The sequence below is a fragment of the Bos indicus genome, chromosome 9 (assembly GCF_029378745.1).
Source record: "Bos indicus isolate NIAB-ARS_2022 breed Sahiwal x Tharparkar chromosome 9, NIAB-ARS_B.indTharparkar_mat_pri_1.0, whole genome shotgun sequence".
Taxonomy (NCBI): Eukaryota; Metazoa; Chordata; class Mammalia; order Artiodactyla; family Bovidae; genus Bos; species Bos indicus.
This window is the reverse complement of record NC_091768.1, coordinates 21,967,057-21,984,392: the sequence shown is the minus strand read 5'-3', so window position 1 is coordinate 21,984,392 and position 17,336 is coordinate 21,967,057. Positions and strand designations below refer to the sequence as shown.

The 17,336-nt window shown below is 42.1% G+C and overlaps 2 long non-coding RNA genes across 4 annotated transcripts in view; one reads left to right on the top strand and one right to left on the bottom strand.

Moving 5' to 3' along the window:
• Positions 1-12,895, top strand: part of LOC109563732 (uncharacterized) — a 40,747-nt gene extending 27,852 nt beyond the window's left edge. The window contains exon 3 of the long non-coding RNA XR_002181383.2: positions 7,985-12,895. This is a non-coding gene — a long non-coding RNA (uncharacterized lncRNA). The remainder of the gene's footprint in view (positions 1-7,984) is intronic.
• LOC139184883 (uncharacterized) overlaps positions 1-17,336 on the bottom strand; it is a 219,029-nt gene that overhangs the window by 34,975 nt on the left and 166,718 nt on the right. The gene's annotated exons all lie outside the window — the stretch shown is intronic.

Sequence of the window (17,336 nt, the reverse complement as noted above, 5' to 3'; positions counted from 1 at the left end):
TTAAATGATCAATAAGTATATGAAAAGTGCTCAAACTTCCAACCCAGCAAGGGAATATAAATTAAAGTAATAATTTGATAGCATTTTATATCCTAATACCCAGAGTATGTATATTTGAATAAAATGGGTAGTTTAATAAGCAAAATTGAATCATTAAGGGAGAATACTGAAATACATATCAAAAGCCACAAAAATGTACATTCTGTTTATCCCAGCAAATCTACAAATGTGTCACAGAAAATGAAGTTATTTTAAAAATAATAAGAAATATGCACAAGGGCTGCTGCTGCTGCTGCTAAGTTACTTCAGTCGTGTCCGACTCTGTGTGACCCCATAGACGGCAGCCCACCAGGCTTCCCCGAAGTCCCTGGGATTCTCCAGGCAAGAACACTGGAGTGGGGTGCCATTTCCTTCTCCAATGCAGGAAAGTGAAAAGTGAAAGTGAAGTGGCTCAGTCGTGTCCGACTCTTCGAGACCCCATGGCTGCAGCCTATCAGGCTCCTCTGTCCATGGGATTTTCCAGGCAAGAGTACTGGAGTGGGGTGCCATCGCCTTCTCCGTGCACAAGGGCTATCTACAATTATATTCATCACTGATATTTAAAATAATAAAGTATTAAAAAACAAGATTAAAGTTCCAGTTAAGAACTGATTAAATAAAATACAACAAATTTATAAGATGCAATATGAGGCAGCTACTAGAAATCATATTTTAGAAGAATGTTTAATAAAATTTTTCATGTGAACATTCAGTTATACAAACTTGTGTATAACGCATGACCAGTTTGTGGTTGTACACATATATGCACACTTGAATTTGGAGACTGAAAAAATAAAGAGAATGGAAGGATATAAAATTAATGGTAATATTGGGATTTGGGATGATTTTCATTTTTTCCTTATAATGTTTATAACTCTCAAAATCTCAAGAATGAACATGTATTATTTGCAGTCATTAAAAAAATACATTTCTAAAAATGGAGCAAAGTACTAGATATTTACTAAAAGACTAATATATAATAATCTTCAGTAAGGCATTTGAATAGTCATGAGTCCCCCTAGCTGTACAAACCCTGTTGTCTTCATGCCCATAGGACAGTTTTACAGACTATGTAAAATTCCTCACAGGATCCAACTACATTTTGATTACCAGAAAATAATTGAGGCTATTTTAGTACAAATTCCTCTTAGTAAGTCTTGGGCTGGTTGTCAGTATTCACAACTTTATTTAAAATAATAACAATCTATTTTTAATATATAGGAGTCTCTATCATAATAAAAGCTATCATTCATTGACCTCTACTATATATTTTACGTACATCATTTCACAGAAGTCTCACAAGCATCTTAAAAACGAAGTGTTATCATCACAATCTTATTGCTGAGAAAACCGAGGTTCAGCATAATTGGGAAGTGACCCAAGATTTCAGAGTTGGTGTTTTAGGGATAAGACTTGGGTCTATCTTCCATCCTTCAGGCTTTCATTCTTTCCAGTATCCATTTAATCACCCAGTGATTGTTTTGAATTTTTGTTTTTATATTGTGACTTTTAGATAGAATTGAAATATCTTGAGGGTTTATGAAATGAACTTCTCATTAAATGGGATCTTTCCTAAGATTGTGCTGAAGAAATCCTCTAGGTCCTCACTGGGCAGGGCCTCTTGGGGATGTGTGGCTGGTGTAGATTCCCAAATAGTCCTGTGGTCACCACAGGCAAGAGCCTTTATGGCAATAGAAGGGGTCCGATTAGTGGGATATCAGGTGGGGTCCTTGTCAAAGCATTGGGAGTTGCGCCAAATGGGTTTTGTTTCTCCTCCATCCCAAGATTTCTCTTCCTGGTCATATGACTAGTGGTCTAACCATTCTAGTCCTCATCCCATATGCTCAGTCGCTTCAGTCGTGTCCAATTTTTTTCAACCCTTTGGACTGGAGCCCACCAGGCTCCTCTGTCTGTGGGATTCTCCAGGCAAGAATACTGGAGTGGTGGCCATGCCTTCCTCCAGGGGATCTTCCCAACCCAGGGATCAAACCCACGTCTCCTGTGTCTCCTGAGTTGGCAGGCAGATTTTTTACTCACTGAACCACCTGGGAAGCCTCGTCTCACCCTATGCTGCTACTGCTGCTGCTAAGTCGCTTCAGTTGTGTCCGACTCTGTGCGATTCCATAGACGGCAGCCCACCAGGCTCCCCTGTCCCTGGGATTCTCCAGGCAAGAACACTGGAGTGGGTTGCCATTTCCTTCTCCAATGCATGAAAGTGAAAAATGAAAGTGAAGTCGCTCAGTCGTGTCTGACTCTTCGCAACCCCATGGACTGCAGCCTATCAGGCTCCTCCATCCATGGGATTTTCCAGGCAAGAGTACTGGAGTGGGGTGCCATTGCCTTCTCACCCTATACTTCCTTGCATTAGATTAAGTCTTCAGTCCTCTGGCTGCCGCTTGGATAATAACTTTGAGGAGCAGGGTATCCAGGCATAGTCACAAAAAGTAAAAATAAGAGAGAGCTACCACCAGGCAGATCTGCATCCTATCTCTACCAGTTATTCCATATCTGATCTTGGCAAAATTGATAACTTCTCTAGCCCTGTTTTTTTTTTTGGATACAATTGTAATGGTACTGGCCTCAAAGAATGTTGTGAAGATTCAATGAGATAACATGTATGGCAAGTGTGGTGTATGAGCATTCACTCCACTCTCTTCCTGCTGTTCTTGTTAACCAGACCACCCCTGGCGCTAGTGTACTGGCCTTGACTCTAGACACTGTGCCTGTTCCATATTCAATCTTATGGAAATACAGCCCTTTCAAAGAGACCGTGCCAATGTGCTCAAGTTTAAAGTGCGTGCGTGCTAAGTTGCTTCAGTCGTGTCTGACTCTTTGTGACCCTGTAGACTGTAGTTAGCCAGGCTCCTGCCATGATTCTCCATGGGTTCTCCAGGCAAGAACACTGGAGTGGGTTGCCATGCCCTCCTTCAGGGGATTTCCTGACCCAGGGATCAAACCCCCATCTCTTATGTCTTCTGCATTGGCAGGCAGGCTCATTACCACTAGCACCACCTTGGGAGCCGTTTCAAATAACCTGTGCCAAAGTCCTCAAGTTTAAAGTAGCCAATGATATACTACACAGACTGAATATTGAGTCTTCAAACACACACACACATACACACAAATACACACACAATACTGATAGCCTCTGAGAGGGTCAAGCAGTGAGTCATTCCTTAATAAGTTAAAAGCACATATTATTGCTTGTCACTAAGAAACAAAAACTGTAGGATGCAAATACCAGACTAGGATATTTTGATTAGTGTTGGGAGGGAGGCCCAGCTTCTAATTCATATATTATTTTTTCCTACAAATATTCACTGAGCCCTCACTCAGGGGTAAGTACCCTAGAGAAACAGGGAAAGGAGATGCTCTGTGTCCTTCAGGAGTTGACCACTGAGTGGGGAGTCAGGTGAGGCAGGCACTCAGGTGGTTGTAACACAGAGCCCTCTGTGGTCTGCAGGAGAAGGCAAGGCTGGAGGAGCCAAGCATCTGCAAGGCATCAAGGAGTCTCCAGAGAAAGAGGGTGGAGGTGGTAAAGACCATGGCTGCCAACTTCACAGTTTTGTCTCTGACTGGCTTTATTATTCACATTTACAAAGCTGAGCCTAACAGTCTGGATACAAACTCAACTAAGCTCTTCTGCTGCAGGCCAGGACTGCTAACAGTCTTCAAGGGCTCCAGGGAGGACTCAGAAATACAGTGGGACCTTAAAACAGAGACCTATCAGGGTGAGGCTGCCCAGTACAGTTAATGGCACACATACCTGAAGGCCATGCTGATCATTCACCCGTGGACTTCTGGCAAATTATTTGTTATTTATGTCTTTGAGCTTTGTTTTCCTCCTATTTTGCATGGGAATAATAATCTGTGGGTTTCCCTGGTAGCTCAGAGGTAAAGAATCTGCCTGCCAGTGCAGGAGACACAGGTTCGATCCCTGGGACTGGAAGATCCCCTGGAGAAGGAAATGGCAACCCACTCAAGTATTCTTGCCTGGGACTTCCCATGGACAGAGGAGCTGGGTGGGCTACAGTCCATGGGATCACAAAGGGTTGGACAAGACTTAGCGACTAAACAGCAAGAACAGCAAATAAGCTCTATTTTAAAGTTTTTTTGTGTGAAGATTAAGTGAGATAGTTTTTGAGAGTGTTCTTAATTCATATTAAGCCTTCCACAACTGATCGTTTTCCCCTTGCTTTTCCAGCCACCATCATATGGCCTGCCTTAACCTGGGTGAAAGTTCCACAGGATTCACTGTGGTTAATGGCCATTAGTCGCCTTCATTCCTAGAAACCACAGAGTAGACCAGGATGTGGCTATGAACCACATGCAGCCATTGACAAGCTTGGGTTAATAACTGAGTGTCATGATATTTTAGAATTTAAAAAATTTTTTTAGAATTTTTAGATACTTTAGAATTTAAAACTTTTTAAAAAAATTCAGTGCAAATAGAAGCCTACATTGTTTTAAATTGTTCTCCCTTTTGTTGAAAAGTATCCCTCTTATATATAATTACTTTTTCTGAAAGTTTTCAAAGAACAATTTTACATGTACTTTATTCCATCTACCAATGATAATAAAGTGTTTTAATAATTAAAACCATAAATTTTAATCTTCAAGGGACTAAACAAAAGATTATTTTTTTTAAGGAACAAGAGGTGAGATTTCCCAGGTTGCCCAAATCAGAGAACTAAATTTTTTTTAAAATAGAAAATGGCATTTCCATATTCTTTCTCAGATTGAATGGTTTAGATGCCAAAAAAGTTTATCTGTTTTCTAAAAACAGTTTTTTTAGTTATATTGTTCAGAGTATGTTATGTCTACTTGTAAAAAAAAACTAATGACTTAAGGGAGGCTTTATCAGTAGATTAGAGTATTTCATTACTTTCAAGATCTCTTTCCTTTTCAAATTATAGTGCCTGAAAGGAGATAAAATTTGGTTTCAAGTTATTGTACTAAAGATTACTTTTTGCCTTGTAATTTTAGCTCTTGGGATTTAGGGATTCCTGAATATGCTATAGTACGAAGTGGTCATTACATTTCTAGATTTAAAAGGTTTATCTAGTGTTGAATAGGGGGGGTTGTGATTGGGTGAAGTTATTGAAACCAAGCAGGACCCTGCATGGTTTTCCCAGGACCAGACTCCCCCATGTTCCCTGTCTTTTGTTTGTAGAAAAGCTTTATCCTCCTAGGGCTTCCCTAAGTTCCAAAGAGCAAACTTAATCAGAGAAGTGAGAAAATGTAGAAACAAAGGAAAGCAGTCAGGCAAGACAAAGGAATAATAGTTTAGCCATAGACAAAGTCAAGTCCCTTTAATTTTTCCTAAAGGCCAATAGATAATATCCTGAGCCATATCCTTGAGTTGTTGTACAGATACCTAGGCCTTCCCTGGTGGCTCAGACAGTAAAGCATCTGCCTGCTATGCAGGAGACCTGGGTTTGATCCCTGGGTTGGGAAGATCCCCTGGAGAAGAAAATGGCAACCCACTCCAGTACTCTTGCCTGGAAAATCACATGCATGAAGGAGCCTGGTAGGCTACAGTCCATGTGGTCGCAAAGAGTCAAACTGGACTGAGCGATTTCACTTTCACTTTCACTTTCAAACTCCCATGAGGTAGAAGAAGTAAACTGCAAGCTGACCAACAGACCCAGACTGGTTGGAACCAGAGGCTGATGATTGGGATTCTGACACATCACTTTGTTACTTCACCATCAACCAGATCAGTGTACAAGCTGATCACATATCCACGACCCTTTCCCTCACACTCTTTAAAAACCCTCTGAAATTGTTCAGGAGTTTGGGTCATTTGAGCTTGCTTGGCCCTAAAATAAACTGTACTTTCCTTCACCACAATCAGCATTTTCCCAATTAGTGCTGTGGTAAAGAATCCACCTGCCAATGCAGGAGATGCAAAGAGACATAGGTTTGACCCCTGGATCAGGAAGATACACTGGAGTAGGAAATGGTAACCTGCCTAAGTATTTCTGCCTAGAAAATTCCATAGGGGGGAGCATAGCAGACTACAGTCCATGGGATTGTAAAGAGTCGGACACAAATGAGCAACTGCACACATATACAACCTCGTGTCAGTAGACTGACTTTGCTTGGGAGAGCAGACCCAAATCTGGTTTGGTAACGTTATCACAACATCATTCTGTTGGGCTCTACTTCCTTGGATACTAGCTTTTCCGCCTGAGGGACAGACTTTGATGGGCATTTCTGGGTTAATGCAGGGACTAGGAAAAGCACCATCAGATCACTAGAGTTAATATGAAGTAGTCAAGTGTATATCACAAAATCAAATTGTGATATTAAGCTAAAACATTCTGTCATTCTGTTGATAAATGGAGTAACTCAGTTTCCCCTGGTTAGCTGTTGTTGTTCAGTCATTTAGTCTTGTCCAACTCTGTGCACTGAAGTACTCCAGGCTCCTCAGCACTCCAGGCTCCAGTCCCCTACTGTCTCCCAGAATTTGCTCAAATTCAAGTCCATTGAGTAGATGGTGTTATCTAGCTGTCTTATCCTATGTTGCCCCTTCTCCTCCTGCCCGCAATCTTTTCCAGCATCAGGGTCTTTGCCAGTGACTCGGCTCTTCACATCAGGTGGCCAAAGTATTGGAGCTTCAGCTTCAGCATCAGTTCTCCCAATGAATATTGAGGACTGATTTCCTTTAGAATTGCCTGGTTTGATCTCCCTTGGTCAGACTACAAGACATTACAGACCTTTGTATTTCCTATGTCATTTCCTTCTGCTGCTGCTGCTAAGTTGCTTCAGTCGTGTCCGACTCTGTGCGACCCCATAGACGGCAGCCCATCAGGCTCCCCCGTCCCTGGGATTCTCAAAGCAAGAACACTGGAGTGGGTTGCCATTGCCTTCTCCACATTTTCTTCTATCTAGATTCAAATTGCAGGGCTGGTGTGGATCTGCAAAAACCCTCCTAGGTAAAAGTAGTCTGTGTTTCTATTTTCAGAGAACAGCAAAGTTGTAGAATGCTGGTTTTCCTAAAGGTGGTTTGGAAGGTAGGATGCTGATGGTCCTAATGATGATGCATTTATTCTGTTTCCATCTGCCTTGGCAAAAAAATTGCCTTAAGTTTAAAATAGCAGTCTGAGTTTATAGAAGGTGATTTTAGTCTCTAAATTCAAAACATGTCATGGAATAAACATGTTGCATAATGGCTTGGAAGGCTTCAGTGGTCACAGTAGTACTTAGCAAGTAGTTGTAAACTGGCCTCTGCTGGTTACCAGTCATTGGAATTTGGAGGGCTAGGCCAGGACATTTGGTCCTGGAAGAGCAAAATCAAAAAACATCTCCCCTGATTTAATAGCCCAGAGTGCTGAACAGCGCCTGCTTCCTTCTATTATTACAGTGTGGAACTACCTTCTTTCAACACGTCTGCTGAGCTGTAACCTCTCTGATAAAATACATTTCCCAGAGTTTCCTGCAGACTTCATATGGTAGTTTCTGCCTGCCGCTGCCAAGTTGCTTCAGTTGTGTCCGACTCTGTGCGACCCCATGGACGGCAGCCTACCAGGCTTCTCCATCCATGGGATTCTCCAGGCAAGAACACTGGAGTGGATTGCCATTTCCTTCTTCACATATGGTAGTTACCCCACCCTTTTTATTTATTATTTTTTTTAATGGCCTGAGATTCTTAGCTGCTGGGGGAAATGTTAGAAGACAAGGTCAACGTGAGTTTCCAATATATCAATAAAGTCTCGTTCTAAATGAGAAAATGAGTTTGGGACATCCAAGCTATTTGCCGGTTCTAGTTCCATTTCTCTTCTCTTGCTTTTACTGAAATAGAACTCCTGATTGAGGGGCTGGCTGGAAATAGAGACAGGAGACTCCATAAACAGTGTCTCAGTCTGTTCAGACTGTTATAACGAAGTCCCATAGACTGGTTGGCTTATAAACAACAGAAATTTATTTCTCTCTGTTCTAGAGGCTGAAGTCTGAGATCAGAGTGCCCCCCGGACAGGACCTGGCAACGGCCCTATTCCAAGACGCAGACTGCTAACTCCTCGTCGCCTCCCGTGGTAGAAAGAGAGCCAGCCAGTTCTCTGACCTTTTCTTGTAAGGACACCAGTCCCATTCATGAGGACTCCACTCTCACGGCTCAGTCACCTCCCCAAAGCATCACTTCTAAAACCATCACATTGGTGATGAGATTTCAACAAAAGAATCTGAGGTGGGGGGTGGGGGGTGGGGAGAACATTCAATCCAAAACAAGCAGCTTTCTGCTCTTTGTGCCTTAGGATGTTTGAAGAATGGGGATGGAACACAGTACCTTCAAAGTGTTCATGTGTATTTTTATCAAAAAACTAAGAGGAGAAGGAAATGACAACCCATTCCAGTATTCTTCCCTGGAGAATTCTATGGATGGAGGAGCCTGGCAGATTGCAGTCCTTGGGGTTGCAAAGAGTCAGAGACAACTGAGCAACTAACACACATACATGACAAATGTGTTTCAATTACTGAAAACGTGTGAAACACTACCTGTGTGTATTTCTTAAATGCCGGCTCTATGCAAGGCAGACATGATGTTTGCCCTCATGGAGCTTTGGTTTCAGTGGCATCTTCACTGTAAATAAAAGGACAGTTGCCTTTTCAATTATTCCTTCTGTGAAGCTTGGTAGTGGAGGCCAAACTCACAGGACTAAAACATATCAGACTATATCAGTACATTAGTATCAGAATGGAGAAACACTGAGAAAATAAGAATAATAAGAGGAGGTATGAGTGGAGGAGACAAAAAGAGTAACAGAGAATGTGTGCTTAGTGAGTAGAGGTGGTGGTGGGGAGGGAGGCACCTGTGACCACGCTGGGAACTGCTCAGTGGTCTAGACCACCCAGCCCTCAAGTACATGCTGCCCGTTTTCGTAACACTTTGCACTGCTTGAAAGGGAAGATCCTGTGGCCACAGAAACAGTCTGGGAACTGATATTATCAGTTTGGGCCAGTTATCCAGATCAGACCCGGTTGAGTTGCTGAGAGAAAGCGGCAGGATTTCTGACTGCCAGGCTAGACTATATTTTCCCCCTTTTATGGCTCATTATAAAAATATTTGTGCTGACCTGTAAGCTGATCAGTGCCAACTGGAGTCAGCCCACTTGAGAGGAAAATTATTTATGATTACAATTTGGCTGCAAGGCTCCTTGAGTATTTCTGCCTCCCTGAGTTGAGAATTGAAATTATCAAGACCCCAAACTACATTTTCTCAGTTCTGTGGGAAGGCTATCTAGTAGCTTCCTTGGATCACAATAGTTAGTCGTCCTTAGGAAACACCCAAAGAGCTGTTGTGTAGCTTTCCCTTAATCATACACTGTCTTTGCCACCTCATTCATCCTCCTGTTAAACTCACTTCTCAACAAAATTTCCCTTTTCTTTAAAAGCCTCTCCTGGTCTGTCTGGGTTATGTATTGACCTATTTATTTTGTGTGTGGGTGGTTTCTGTGACTCCTCCTGGCTGAAAAATGTCATGACTGAATCTACATTTTCAGCTTTGAGCATCATGGAAATCCTCACCCCAATGCCTGTGCACCTGCTTCACTTCCAAAGTCCTCCTGAGCTTGCTTATCTGTGGCTGTTGAATTCAGTAGCTTGAGTCATGATAATGAGGCCAAGTTTGTGGTTTTGATGCATGAAAGTGAAAAGTGAAAGTGTTAGTCCCTCAGCCCTGTTTGACTCTTTGCAACCCCATGGACTGTAGCCTGCCAGGCTCCTCTGTCCATGGGGAAAGAATGCTGGAATGGGTTGCCATGCACCTCTTCCAGGGGCTCTTCCTGACCCAGGGATTGAACCCATGTCTCCTGTGGCTCCTGCATTGCAGATGGATTCTTTATCACTGAGCCACTGGGGAAGCCCATACTCCATTTATAGTTATTATAAATATTGGCTATATTCTCTGTGTTGCATAATGGATCCTTGTAGTTTATCTTCTACATAGTAGTTTGAATCTTTTAATCCCCTACCCCTATCCTGCCTTTCCTTCTTTCCCTCTCCTTACTGGTAACCACTAGTTTGTTCTCTGTACCTGTAAGTTTGTTTCATTTTTGTTACATTCACTGGTTTTTATTTTTAGATTCCACATATAAGTGATATCACATGGTATTTGTCTTTCTGTCTGACTTGTTTACTTAGCAGTAATGCCCTCCAATGGCACCCCACTCCAGAACTCTTGCCTGGAAAATCCCATGGATGGAGGAGCCTGGTGGGCTGCAGTCCATGGGGTCGTGAAGAGTTGGACAGGCCTGAGAAACTTCACTTTAACTTTTCATTTTCAAGCATTAGAGAAGGAAATGGCAACCCACTCCAGTGTTCTTGCCTGGAGAATCCCAGGGACGGGGGAGCCTGGTGGGCTGCCGTCTATGGAGTCGCACAGAGTCGGACACGACTGAAGCAACTTAGCAGCAGCAGCAATGCCCTCCATGGCCGTCCATGTTATTGCAAATGGCAACATTTTATTCTTTTTAATGGCAGAATAGTATTCCATTGTAATACTAAGTTTCTTAATGGTGTTATCTTCCTCATAATTCTTTGCAGATGTCAACATCAGTAATAATCTGTTTCAGAAGCATATGAGTAATCAAGTTGGAAACTATCTTAAAGATTTTAACCATGGAGTACAGATTGGCAGTCCAAGTATAGATTTAGCTCTCAGGCTTGTTTTATTTGACCTTCATCATGTTATAAAAATGTATAAATTCAAATGTCTTCAGGCACATTCTGTAGTCCATATATATGGAATCTAGAAAGATGGTACTGATGAATCTACTCACATACAGCAATGGAGATACAGACACAGGGAACGGACTTACGGACAAGGACAGGGGAGAGGAAGAAGAGGGTGAGATGAATGGAGAGAGTAGCATGGAAGCATATACGCTACCATAAGTAAAATAGATGGCCAATGGAAATTTGCTGTATGACTCAGGGAACTCAAACCAGGGCATAAATATGTGGTGAATGCATTCACAACTTTTTAAAGTGAGAACTTGACAAGTCTGGGCTAATCCCAGAAAGCAGACTAAGCAAAATTACGATGCTGCCAGTACACGGGGTGGAGTTTCCATAAGAGTCAGGACACCGCTGCTCTGTTTCCTGGTTCTTCAGCCATGGAAAAAACCAGCTGCAGTTTGCTTCATAAACCATTGTATAAATGACGCTATGTGCTCAAGGGTGATCGAGTCCAAAGAACTTTGCATAAATGTCTTCTCTGGTCGGGGAGAAACCAGTTGTTTAGCTCACATCATTGGTCGATTTTGGATCTTGTGGCCAGTTACCCCATTGAAAGAAACAAAGCAAAAGTGAACCTTCTGTCTTTTTGAGGGTTGGGGGAAAGAACTTCAAAACTGGTGAAAAAGATACAAAGAACTCAATAATGGAAACATAAGAAAATACACCTACCTAAATGAAAATGAAAGTTGCTCAGTCCTGTCGGACTCTTTGCAACCCAGTGGACTTAGTCCAAGGAATTCTTCAGGCCAAAATACTGGAGTGGGTAGCCTTTCCCTTCTCCAGGGGATCTTCCCAACCCAGGGATTGAACCCAGGTCTCCCACATTGCAGGCAGATTCTTTACCAGCTGAGCCCCAAGGGAAGCCCACCAAAATGAACTGGGACACAAGTAACCAAGCTTATCAGTGATACATATCAAGTTTTTCAATGGACAGCTTCATGAATGAAGTGATTCTTGAGTAGAGTTTTGAAGATGTACAGCATAGTAGAAAGGATATTCCTTTAGAGAGATTAGACAGGACTGGTGTTTATCATTGGGCTGCACAACGAGAGCACAAAGTGTGAGTTGTGGACACATATTTCACTAGTACCACTGTCTGCCCCATCTTAAAAAGCAACCAGACAAAAATCTCTCCTGGAACGTAATAGCCCTTTGTAGCTAGTGGTACCCTAATCCCCTCATGGAGACCATGCACAGACAACCCAGTCCTCTTTCTGGACACGTGGCAACATTGCATTCCTCCTCTGCCTCCTATGGCAGTGTGATCTGCTTTGAAAATTTGGAACAATGTGTCAAGTGTTGCTTTCAGGAGAAAGTTTTGCAATCCATTGCCATTATGGGACTCAGCAGTTCTCTTTTTCTTGAGGTAAAAGTTATAAATGCCTGTGTTGAGGGGAGTCTCTCCTGTGTTGAGCAGAGTCCCCTGACGACCTGCCCTGGATGCAGGGCACAGTGAGAAGTAAACTTTTGTTGTGTTAAGCCACTGAAATTTGAATTGGTTGTTGCTGCAGTATAATCTAGTCTTGGGTTGGTGGTGCTAGTGGTAAAGAACCTGCCTGCAATACAGGAGACATAAGAGACATGGGTTTGATCCCTGGGTTGGGAACCCCTGGAGAAGGAAATGGAAACCCACTCCACTATTCTTGCCTGGAGAATCCCAAGGACAGAGGTGCCTGGTGGGCTACAGTCCATAGGGTTGCAAAGAGTCAGACACGACTGAAATGACTTAGCATGCAAACAAGTCCTTCCTGGATGATTCAATTATACTTCTCTTTTCTCTGTGTCTGGCTTTTCTTTCACTCCTCAACTTTCTACACTCTTATTTCTATCCCTACTATTTGAATGAAACTACTGTGGACAGGTCATGGAATTACCATATAGTTTGGGGTTCTATCTTATTGGACACCTTTGGTATATTTAATACTGTGGACCACTTCTTTCTTAAAATTCTTTTTTCCTTTGGCTTCTATGATGTAACTCTTTCAACTCAACTTTCAGATCATTAATTGTGTTTTAGGTATAAAACCCAAATAAATTTCATCTATTCTCCCAGCTTTTAACTATTATGTGTATAACTAATATGCTGATAACTCTTAAATATATACTTCCTACTCAAGTACATAGCCTACAGCATAGATTTGTATATACAAAGGTCTTTCAAAAACATGTCTACAACTGAGTGTACCTCTCCTCCCAGACCTGGCTATTCTTCAAAGTCACAAATCGGTTACCTGGATTTCTGTCTCTCCTTTCCGAATAGCTTCCCAATACAATTTGTGACCAGATATTATCAGTTCTGTTTCTAAATTCATCTCCTCATATTTTCTTTCTATACTCTACTCTGTATCATCACTGCTGTAATCTGAATCCTTATTTATCCAGTAGCTTTTTTTCCTTTTCTGGCAACACTGCATGACATGTGAAACTTCTCCAACCAGGGATAGAACGCCTGCAATGACTGTGTGGAGTCCTAACCCCTGAACCACCACGGAAGTCCTCTACTAGCTTCTTTAATTGCTCCTGGATTGGTCTTCCTGATACAATCCACTCTCCATGGAACTTTTGGAGAAATCTCTCTAAGATACAAACGATCATGCTTATGTCCTTTTACTTAAAATGTTTGATGTCAACTCATGACATTGGAGTTGAAATCCAAACTCTGTACGGGGCTCTGAGTGGGTTAAGAGCAGACTGGTTTCATCACCAGTCTTTCCCCTCCTGCCATTCTGATCCTCTTTCCGTTCTCTGAACCATATTCTTTCCTACCTCTGTGCCCTTACACATGCTGTCTCCTGGACACGGACTTTATTCATCTGGATAATGTGTACTTTTTATTTTAAAAGCAACCTAAACATCATCTCTCCCAGAAAGTGTCCCATGTTTTCCAGCTTTGGGTTTTAGAGGTCTTGTCTCCATGTCCCATTGCACTCATACACTGATTGATGGAAGGCCGTTGACATCCCAATTTCTCCTTCAAAACTGTTGCTCAACACTGTAAACCCATCTTTCAGTGTCTATTCCCCACATCTCTCAAATGCCTGATGTCCATTAGGTATGCAATAAATGTTTGATGGATGAATTATTAGCTGATGGATCTGGAAGGCCATGACTGTGAGCTTTGCTTTTAACTGAAGAACTTTTGGGAGCCATTACAGACTTTTAAGAAGGCAATGATATCCAAATGACACTTGCAGAGAGTAATTAGAATGGAAGGGAGTAGGCATCTGAAATCTTTCAGAGATGGTGTGAAGTCAGTCATTGATGGTAAGAATGGGGAGGAAATGAGAAGCTGTGGGACTCTTGATTCTCCAGAATTCCATTTTTTACAATTTTTATACCTGCTATGTTTAATTCTGGTATAAAGTGTTGAAGGAAGAATTAATAACTACTTTGTAAATTCAACAGAAGGGAAACCAACTTCTTTGAAAAGGTAAACACTTCAGCCTTAAATTTTAATCTTCACAAAGTCTTCCACAGTTTTAACAATAGTAGCCTTAATTTTTTTAAAGATTTTTTTTTTTTTTTTTTTGACATGGTGGTAGTTTAGTCACTAAGTTGTATATGACTCTTTGCAACCTCATGGACTATAACTCTCCAGGCTTCTCTGTCCATGGGATTTTCCAGGCAAGAATATTGGAGTTGGTTGCCATTTCCTTCTCCAGGGGATCTTCCTGATTCAGGGATTAAACCCAGGTCCTCTGCCTTGCAGGCAGATTCTATACCAACTGAGCTACATGGACCATTTTAAAAGTCATTATTGAATTTGTTCCAATATTGTTTCTGTTTTATGTTTTGGTTTTTGAATCATGAGGCATGTAGGATCTTAGCTCCCCAACCAGGGACTGAGCCCCCTGCATTGAAAGGCTAAGTCTTAACTGCTGGATTGCCAAGAAAATCCCAATATTTGGAAGTCCCCTTAATTTTGACATACACGAATGATCTAGATACTTAGCCTATACTTTATATGTCTGTCTATGGCTTTCCTTCTTACTCTTTACTGCAAAGTCTAACTTCTTCTCTTACTCTATCAACAACCCTAAGCTATTTTATTTTACTTATGCCTTCCCCCACTCCCCCGCCCCTCACTGGAAGGTCCAGAGGTCCTGGAGATGGAGCGATGGTGATTGAAATGGTCAGCTCCTCCTAGAACTATAGAAGTGATGAGAACTAAGCCTTCCAATCCTTCTTGGGCTCTGGAATCCCGCATCCTCCCACTTTTTCCACGCTGGCAGCTTGCTTATCTTTAGCAAAAGCTAGGCATCATTTCAAATGTAATATTGCAGAGAAATTGCTCTCCCTGTCACCAGGAAAAGAGGGAGACAGAAAGATACCTCCTTATATCTGAAACCTGGCACTGTCGGCCACTTGGAACTCACCTCCCAGCCTCTGTCTGGCCTTGGCTTGGAGGAGCAGGGTTGCTGTGCAGCACAAGGAGGTGCAAAAACAAACATGGGCACAAAATCAAATACTTGACTGCAAGAAATATTCTGAAAGTTATAAAAGTGAAATACTACTTCCAGCTGTCACTTTATGCAAAGATTATGTTGAGCTCAAGGACTGCAGAAACTAAATAAGGAAAGTGAATTATTCATTACAGTGCCTATTCAAGCTGCAGGAGATGCCCGGTTTTTCTATTGATGGATTACTCGTTGTCCCTTCGTCCATTTATGTACCCAGTCACCCTCTCTTGTCTTCATGTATATATTTGAAGACCTTGTTGCTGCTGCTAAGGCAGATAGCAAAGCTTCATATTCTTTTTTCCTGTATCCCAAAGCATCTACCCCTTTGGTCACTCATCCTATAGGACATCTCGCCCCTTGCGGTGGCTTCCTCTTAAAGCCTCACTGTCTGCACAAAGCACTGATGTTGAAATGAACATTATTATCCAACGGTCAGATGATAAGTGCATTGAACAAAACCAAGTGCGTACTAAGACTTTCTGACTGATAGGCTGAGCTTAGATGTGTTCCCACCATTGTTTTCTAGCCATAGATCTCCATGGTGTATAGCTTCTCTTCATATTGCTCTATCAAAGATCTTCCTCATTGGCTCAGTATCCAGGAAGTGATTAGGTAACACGTCCAAGGTCATACATGGTCATATGACCCCTCAGCCTCTGGGGTTAGTTTTGGTTTCCATTGGCTTCATTTTGCCCCTGAAGCTAGTAGCAGCTCAGAAACACATAGCTGAAACATAGAAGGCGAGGCAGCCTCCTTTGGCACTGCCCCGATCCTCTATCTACCTGTCACTTTTAATATGCCAGTTGCTGCCTAAAAGTCATGTAGATGTTTTATTGGTTTTCATGGGAGTAGGGTAGGGAGGATTTAGTTTTGAATATTGTAAGGAAAAATCCCATTGACAGAGGAGCCTGATGGGCTACAGTCCTTGGGGTTGCAAAAGGGTTGGACATGACTGAGCACACATGCAAGACGCAGGATTGTTTAAGTGTAAGACCCCAAGCCTTTCTCCTATCATCTAACTAAAATAAGATCCCATGTGAAATCAAGTATCTCTCAGGCTGACTGCCTTGCCTAGACTGATGTTTCATGACTACAGAACTCCTGAAGCACAGGCTTAACTTATTACTGCTCTCGGAGAAACACTTCCACGTGTGGACTCGGGAGCCCTGAAGTAGGAGGAAAATAGGCTAATCTGATCATAAACCATGGAGCCCTCCTAAAACTGTGTAAACACTGACAGAGGTATTTCTCAAAGTCTGTGCCAGCAGCAAGGCAGCATTTTTGTGAAGTATGTGAACCTTCATTCAAATTCAAAGCCTGCATTCAGCCTGAGGAATTTGTCCTGAGCAGACATATGTCTCATCCTTTGCCAGCCGGCACCCAGGGTAATATTCTGCAAAATTAAATATTTTGGCTAATGGTGTTGTTCCTTAGCTATTGAAAAAATATTTTCTAATAAAGGAAAATGTCAAGTCATGTCAAGAGTAATATTTTATGCCATTCAGCTGTTAAATCTGAAGCCGTAGGATGAAACTTCCAAACTCCTTCCCTATAACTTGCATTATTCTGAGTTAAGCATCCAACTGTGTAAGGGCTGAGGGTTACTCTTTGTCCTTTGCTTATAAAATAAAATAGAGTAGGTATTAATTGTATTGGCTCTTCACATTTTGTTTCAAATGTTGCCTTAGCAGTATTCAGTTTATTTTTAACCATCTTTCAGGAAGAAGCTATCAAAGAGCATTGTAATGTGAGGACAGTATAAGAAAGAGAAGCATGGTTATATTTTTATCACAGAAAAGTGTTGTAAATAACTTCACCCTCATGAGTCCGACTTCCCTGGTGGATCAGATGGTAAAGCGTCTGCCTACAATGCGGGAGACCTGGGTTCGATCCCTGGGTGGGGAAGATCCTCTGGAGAAGGCAATGGCAACCCACTCCAGTACTCTTGTCTGGAAAATCCAATGGACGGAGGAGCCTGGTAGGCTACAGTCCATGGGGTCACAAAGAGTCAGACATGACTCAGTGACTTGACTTCACTTCACCTCATGAGTCAGAGATGTCCTCAATGAAGAGCTTGTGATTGTGAAAGTAAGAAAT